Here is a 7,412-nt window from a genome sequence, read left to right on the forward strand (position 1 = left end):
TGCTCTCTCCGGGCGGGCAGACGCATCAAGGCCGTTCCCCCGTCTGGGAGCCGCGGCGGCGTCGGACATTCCACGGCTTTGATCTCGGCTTTTCCCGAGAGCGGCTCGCTGTCCTTCGCTCTCGCTGAACCGCGGGGGTCTGTGAGCGGAGGCCTGCTTTACCGCACGCAGTCAGCAACCGCGCCGTGCCCTGGCACGTTCTACACGTCTGCAGGGCAATGCCACAGCCAGCTCTACGCCAAAGGTGCGTTTTCAGCCAGAATAAATCAGACATTTCCAATATTACATTACATTACATTATATTAAAGGTATTTGGCAATTCAAACCCAGGGACAAGTGCCTTGAGGACCCTAGAGGAAAGTACAGTTCCAAGTCCTAGCCTGATCACACAGATTATGTGTTTAGCCATTATAAGCTGTACACATAGCCAGAACAGACAGTAGTCATGACCGGGAAGCGCAGGTGTGACGAGGGGGAGGTGCCAGTGTGCTGAAGTAGCAGGGTCTGGCCGTGAAGAGGTTGTGAGAAGTGTTTAGATGAATGCTGGGGCTGATCCCTTAACTGCCTGGTATGCGAGCACCAAAGTTTCGAATTTGACGGGAGTATGGAGCCGCGGTGGCACAACAGGCTACGATGCAGCGGACTTGCGGTTGCGGTTGCAGTTCGCTGCAGTTGCAGATGCAGATGCGAGTCATAACAGGCAGCAAGGGGGTGACGTGAAAGACGTCGAATACCAGATGAGCCACAGCCTTCTGGATTGTAGGGGTCTGTCGGTGGATGCTGGAAGGCCAGCCAGCAGAGAATAGCAGTAGTCCAGGACCAATACATTTTCATATTCGATCCAGCATTGCATTGAGATGGGGAAGAGACCCTGAACCCAGATAGTGGGTGAAAGCATAGACTCTCAGTGATACAAGACTAAGCACTCCATCTGCAGGAACACGGAGGGCATCAGTGCCCTAGGGTCACATGCACCGTGAGAACCAACAGCCTGCAACAGAAAGGCTGTGCACACGTCTGCCAGGGAGCACAGCCTGTGCGCAGGGTCAGAGAGATACGCAGGTACGGAGAAATGGGCCCTTTCCCAGGCACTGGAGTTCGTGGAAATACAGTGTACCTTCAACGGCTGCTGTTCACATTACTCTCAAACATGCAACGTTTAACAGACACTAAACATGACCCCACTCACAGAGATATGGTGGGGGTGTGCGGGGGAGGGGGACCTCCAAACCTATACTTTTTAACCCAAATAACGTCGGAAGTTATGCCGCTTTTGGTTTTGGTCTGTTATCAGCATTGTTTGACAGATATAGATTTTATTAACATATTATTACCATTATTATTACTATCATTACTACTACTACTACTACAAAGCACACTTCCAAGATTAACAGTCAAATTAATAACAATATATTAAATATCAGGCAGGACAATCCCTGCAAAACACACAACTTGAACGTTGCCAGTCGTCACATTACCAACATTCCCAATGTGGTACATAATCAGCTTGCTTTATAGAGGTGGCAGTCCTAGAGAAAAAATGCTATCATCTCTTTTAATGCTGGAAGCTTTGAATAAACATGAAAGAGCTTCATCCTTGACCTGTGCAACAGCCCAGGGCCACCCGTTCCATAACAGAACAACAAGGCCGGATCAAACCGCACCTTTGGGCGTTTATTTCCATTTTCCCTCACCGTCACGTAACAACTGTTCCTTTTAGCTTGCGGCAGAGCCACGGACGTTAAAACATTTTTTTCAACGCAACCGAACAATTTAAAATGCGCGAGCTCGCGGAAACGAGTTTAAGCTCATGAATACTAATGCCGGTGTTATTCAACGGCAACCTGATTTGCCGCCGCTGTAATTTGACCGCTCTTTTCTTTATACGAAATAAGCCGATTCTTAATGCGTCGTTCTTTCCATCAACCCACAGTTGCGCACTGTAACATTACCATTAGCAATTTATATGTTGCCATTTCTTTTCATTGTGGACATGCTATATTGATGAGAAAATTACACCGCTGACACTCTGAGATGCATTTATTCAGCAAGATATTTCCCGCAGCAATTGAGGCTAGAAAATTTGCCCAAAGGCGGCGGGGAGGTGGGGGTGAGGGTGGGGGTGGGGGACGGGGGGGGGGGGGGACTTTAACCCTGTGGTTTATGAACAAGAAGCAACTGGAGCAGGACATAAATAGAGGGCTGCAATGGTGACAGTTTGTGACAGGGTCTCACCAGTGAGAATGTCTGAAATGGGGTACAACTGTAATAAGACGTTACAGACAAGACATGACTTTAATGATGTGTGTGTTTGACTGTAATGTGATGTGACTTTACCATGATGTGTCCGTAACTGTGTTTGACGAATGAGAATGACTGTAACAATGTGCGACCGTGATGAAGTGCGTCTATATCAGGATGCGCCTGTAACAGGGGATGACCACCACTGTCCTATGTTCATGCTGCATGATTGTGGGGCAGCGAGGCACAGATTTTAATTTCACTTTTGGCATTTAGCAGAAACTTTACTGAAGCTATTCAAGTTAATTACCTCACTGAAAGGTTATGATGACAGGGACTCAAACCCACAACCTTTGCATTACAAGCCCAGTTCACGAAGAGTCATACCCCTAGACACTGTGACAGGTCACCGTGTCCCACTCCTGAACACAACACTGGCATTACACTGCGGAGTAAAGCATGTTAATGAAATGTCATCCATAGACATCCCTTGGAACAAGATCACGCCAGTACATTTCAGCAGATCCATCATTGCAGCTAGCCCTCATATTATCTCTCTGCTTATAGCATCCACGTTTATGACCTACACAATGTATTCTTCACAACTCAGGAAGCGCACGCCCAATTATAATCATGCTACAGTCAGCGGTTACACAGGGACCGCAAACTATCTGGACAGCAAACGACTTTGAGTTCACAGGCTGCAAACGATTCACCATCAGTAGTGAAACATAGGGCTCTTGCAGTGATCGGACAACACCTATGTGCTTTATGGAAAATATAATCGAGCAATCAGTTGCTTGCAGAGCTAACACTGCACTGCACCTGTAGTACTGACGGCTTTTTAAAGGTCTTATTTCAGGTAGTTTTTGTGCAGATCGATTTAGAGTATTAGTCAGGTTGAGTTGTGAAATAGAGGATGGCTGGTTTAGGCAGGTGAATATTGGTGTAAAAACATTTCTAAAGCCCATTTCAAAGGATCCAAATGAAGAGTTTGTGCAGAACTTTTGAACAAGCTCGAAGCCTTTCCCATATCCCTCAGTGCCACTGTGAATGTTTTTCCTACTGTTCTCACCCCCAGGTTTCTACCGAAAAACACTAATCAAGGGAGGATCTGGCACCCGAGCAACTGTGTCAGAGTGTGAAACCGGCTTTATCCTTGGGAACAATTTGCCCGCGAGGTCAATTAATAGAAGCAGCTCCCCCTAGCGCCATCTTGAGGAAAATACAGTTTCGTTTCATACATTAACAAAATAAACTGGAATACATTTACAATCCAATACCAACACTGTCAATGCCCGTTTTGGCGCACCGTTTTAGCGCACACATTTTTTCTATTATTATTTGAAATGTGTGCATTTTAACACCTTATACTTTCGGTAATTCATAAATGTCAAAGATTAATTTTACTGAAGATATTTAGCCAGATTGAGGTAATTTTAGCAACGCTTATTTATTTATTTATTTATTTATTTATTTTTAAGCAAATACAGGATCTACTTACATGAGAACAGACAATACCATACACATTCACTCTGATTTTATAAACCCGAGTGAACTTGATGCAATTACACTAATCCTAATGCAATTACCTTTGGATTCCAAATATCACAGATGATACGATTAGCAGTTATGATTCCTGGCGGAAGAAATATATGTTCATTTAAGTAAGGTTTGAAAGAATGCCATTTTAACACCGATCCTAACATATAACTGCAAATACATATGACGTACACCATAAACCCTACAATACAATTATAATCACACACATATATCAGCAGGAAACCAAAAATATATTCATTTTTAATTTCAATTAAATTTTTTACGTTACTTAATTTTGTTTTCATATAAACGCAATTCATTTTACGAGACTTTACACTCCTCGGAGGGTCCCTATACGAATATACGCATTTCCATGAGAGCGAGTCAGCGCACACAAATTAGCACCATTTCATGAATTCAGCACGTCGTTCACAATGTTTCCGCGGTGTAGCGCAGCGCTTCTCCGATCTTAGAACAGAATTCCTCCTTCGCAAAAGTGCCCAGGCACACGCAAGCAGCGTCGAACATCTGAAATAATGGGCCGCACTTGCTCGTCACACTCAACCTCAGCACCTGCAGCATAAATACAGTGTTCAAATAAGCCTTTTTCTGGGAGTTTTGTTCCTTTCAGCTTCCACTTCAACTTCAAAAAATGAAAATGCTTCCCCTAGGGGTGTGCATAATAGTCAGGAAGCTACTCATTTGAAGTAGTCCACAATTCATTTAAGGAAAATGAACCCAAAGCACTTTTCAGTGTGCCTAAACCTGGCTTTATTGATTTGGCATATGAATTTAGGGCATTCACCAAAGTTACAACCAATGCATCACCACAAAACATGTCATGTTTAGCCAAAAAAGCCAAAAAGCCTTCAAATATGGCTCTCCCCTGCTTTTCAGTGGCCACATTCTTGTGTCGACGCTCAAGATGGTGGCTTATGCTTTCAGTGAATTATGGAGGACATAGCTGACCCCGGACCCCATTCCAGCAACGTCAGAGGTCACTGTCAAACTGACTCCACCCCCTACATGCCCGCTGCTAAAAACGTGACTGGAGTCCTGCTTATTTCCAGTTAGCGGGCTTTTCCTCAGGCGAGTTAACACACTGTAGCCTACACGATATGTAACAGTGGTGGGTTGAAAACAAAGGCTGGATAGCCTTCTTGAGGCTCACCGCATTCATGAAACAAAACTAAAAGTCGCATAGTGTTTCTTTTTGTATTTTCTCTTCCTGGCAGCGGTCAAATCTTAAGATTTGACCCCCCCCCCCCCATTTATGGGAGAGGTATGGGAAGTAATTCGGAAAGATTTCTGATTTGTTTTCAACCCACCACTAAAAAAAATAACACCCCGCTTTGGCCCCATAGGGGGAGAGTGCAGATACGCACGTGGAAGTGGTGTGAATTGGGGGGATGGGGCAAGTACAAATCCCAAGTAGCGTTAAACGCACAATATAACTGCAAAGTTCTGTTACATATCGTGTCGGCAAACGGAGTCATATCACATTCTCAATTGTCGCCAGATGTTCGCCTTTTCCTTCACTTTAAAAGCACAACCGTCTACATCCATTCTCCGCGAATAGCCGAGGCAAAAGCTTGTGTTTACAAGGCAACCTGACATTTTTTGACAGTTTTTTTCCCCCTTGTAGCTTTGTTTTCAACATAGGCCCCATTAAAAAAAAATATATATATATATGTATCGTATAGGAGACTTTAAATTCCCTTCAAATAACTGCTGAATCCACATATACAACAAATACGCAGTTTTTACTCAGTATATATACGTGCCATTGCGTATGATTACAATAATATGAACATGATGGCTTTATGGGAAATGTGAAAAATAAAAAAAACATTGTAATCTTGAATACGCATCACATATTCGATTATTTGGTAAAGGTGTATATGAACACAACCCTCTCCGTCTCATCACATGTTCTGTGCTCGAGAAAAAAAAAAGTTTCCATTTAAAAACCCTTTTTTGGATTTCTGCACACATTTTCACAGCGTCGTTTAAACGTAGCAATCTATTGAAAACATTATTCAGGTCGACAAACCCATTACTCTTAGTGCAAGAAACTATGATCTGCATTCACATTAAGGAACTCGGAAGCATTTAAATGAACTTTTCCTTGCTTGCTTATCTAATTGGTTAACATTTCTAAAGTGCTGGTAAAACCTGCTTACAGTGCAACATGATGCAACACTGTTCGGTAGGTAATTTTCTTTAAAAATACATCTTAACTAGTTTTTCTTTAATGGCTCGTTAGCTTGTAGAGATACCATACAAACCAGCTACACTTAAATGTTCACATCGTCGGCACGCCATTTCAGTATTAAATAAACGCAATGTACAATTTATTGTACACCCACACCAAAAGCTGTACATTACATTGCAACGATGTTTATATAGCAACCTTGCTAACTAGCTAACGTACAGCTTAAAACTTGGACTCGTTCTGACTTGCTAGCCGTGGGCTGACTGTGTGACAAGCAAGCTCCAGAGATATTAAATCAAGACAGCTTGCAAAAAAATCTATTCGATTGCGGTTTTTCCTGCGAACTATAATCTAATACAGTTTTCTCATCCAGGAGATGCACAGGAAAAAATAACGAAGCACGCATGTTAATAAATTGCTTCACATATGCTATGTAGGAAAGTAACCCGTTTGTTTTTGTGGGATTTTTTTCGTGAGTACTAGTATAAATGCTGCAAACAGATATGGCTAAATCCAACTAAAACACACAGGCACCCGTGATTCACATCATTAAAAACAAAGCGCGAATAGGTCGTGCAAGCGTTCAACTAATTAAAGTCGCTTACCTTATCACAAAGTTGTCAACAGCGAAATGCGTGGCGCCTTCACTTTATGTGTTCATGAGTCGGGACAGCACGCTGCTAAGTCGTAGCTAGTGGCTGACGGGGATTGCTACCCCCCTACCAAAATAAAAAAGACTTGGGATATTTGGAAAGATCCTATTTCTCACACAGTCATATCTTTACAGTCAATGTATCGGTACCGAACGCGCAGACTCCACCCGAGCAACGGTGTGATCGTACTCTTCCCTGAACGTAAAGTTTCTCGATGCAAATATTGTACAAATAGCGAGATTCTGAATGTGTCCATCGACGCTTTAACCAGCCTGTCTGTTTCAAAATAGCGAAGCGCCACCTGCAGACAAGCATTCGGCATAACTCCTTAGCGAACAGCCAAATCGACAGAATTGCGAGCTAGGTTGTGTAGTCTAACTCAATTGAACGTTAATATTTTCTGCTGGACGGACTTGCGTAATAAAGCACGTTTAACGGTTATTAATCGTATAACGCTTCTGGTATTTGTTCTGCATTTTTTGTTCTGCATCTGAATTTTGTTCTACATCTGCATTTTGTTCTTAAGTGGCAAAGGTGAGAGGTCGCTAGAAAGGGTCTGAAACGTGAGATTGGACTGAAGTTGCTTCCAGCTGCGGACGGCTTTCCCTTTTACCCACTTTGAGCTGGCGCGAGCAGCGCTGTTGCATTGCTACGCTCAAGCGACTGGGTGGGTATGCATCCTATTTTAAGAAAAAAATATTATATTACAGTAAAATATGTGCGGCATGCCTGAGTTTTTATTCAGAAGACAACGTCCCCTC

At 43.2% G+C, this 7,412-nt stretch overlaps 1 protein-coding gene across 2 annotated transcripts in view; it reads right to left on the reverse strand.

Moving 5' to 3' along the window:
- The window catches only part of ghra (growth hormone receptor a), a 53,135-nt gene extending 46,108 nt beyond the window's left edge, over positions 1-7,027 (reverse strand). For both annotated transcript variants that reach the window (XM_061259831.1, XM_061259829.1), the window contains exon 1: positions 6,604-7,027. The gene's annotated coding sequence lies outside the window, so the exon portion shown is untranslated. The remainder of the gene's footprint in view (positions 1-6,603) is intronic.
- Positions 7,028-7,412: the final 385 nt, after the last annotated feature.

This window comes from Conger conger, chromosome 11, assembly GCF_963514075.1.
Source record: "Conger conger chromosome 11, fConCon1.1, whole genome shotgun sequence".
NCBI classification, from domain to species: Eukaryota; Metazoa; Chordata; class Actinopteri; order Anguilliformes; family Congridae; genus Conger; species Conger conger.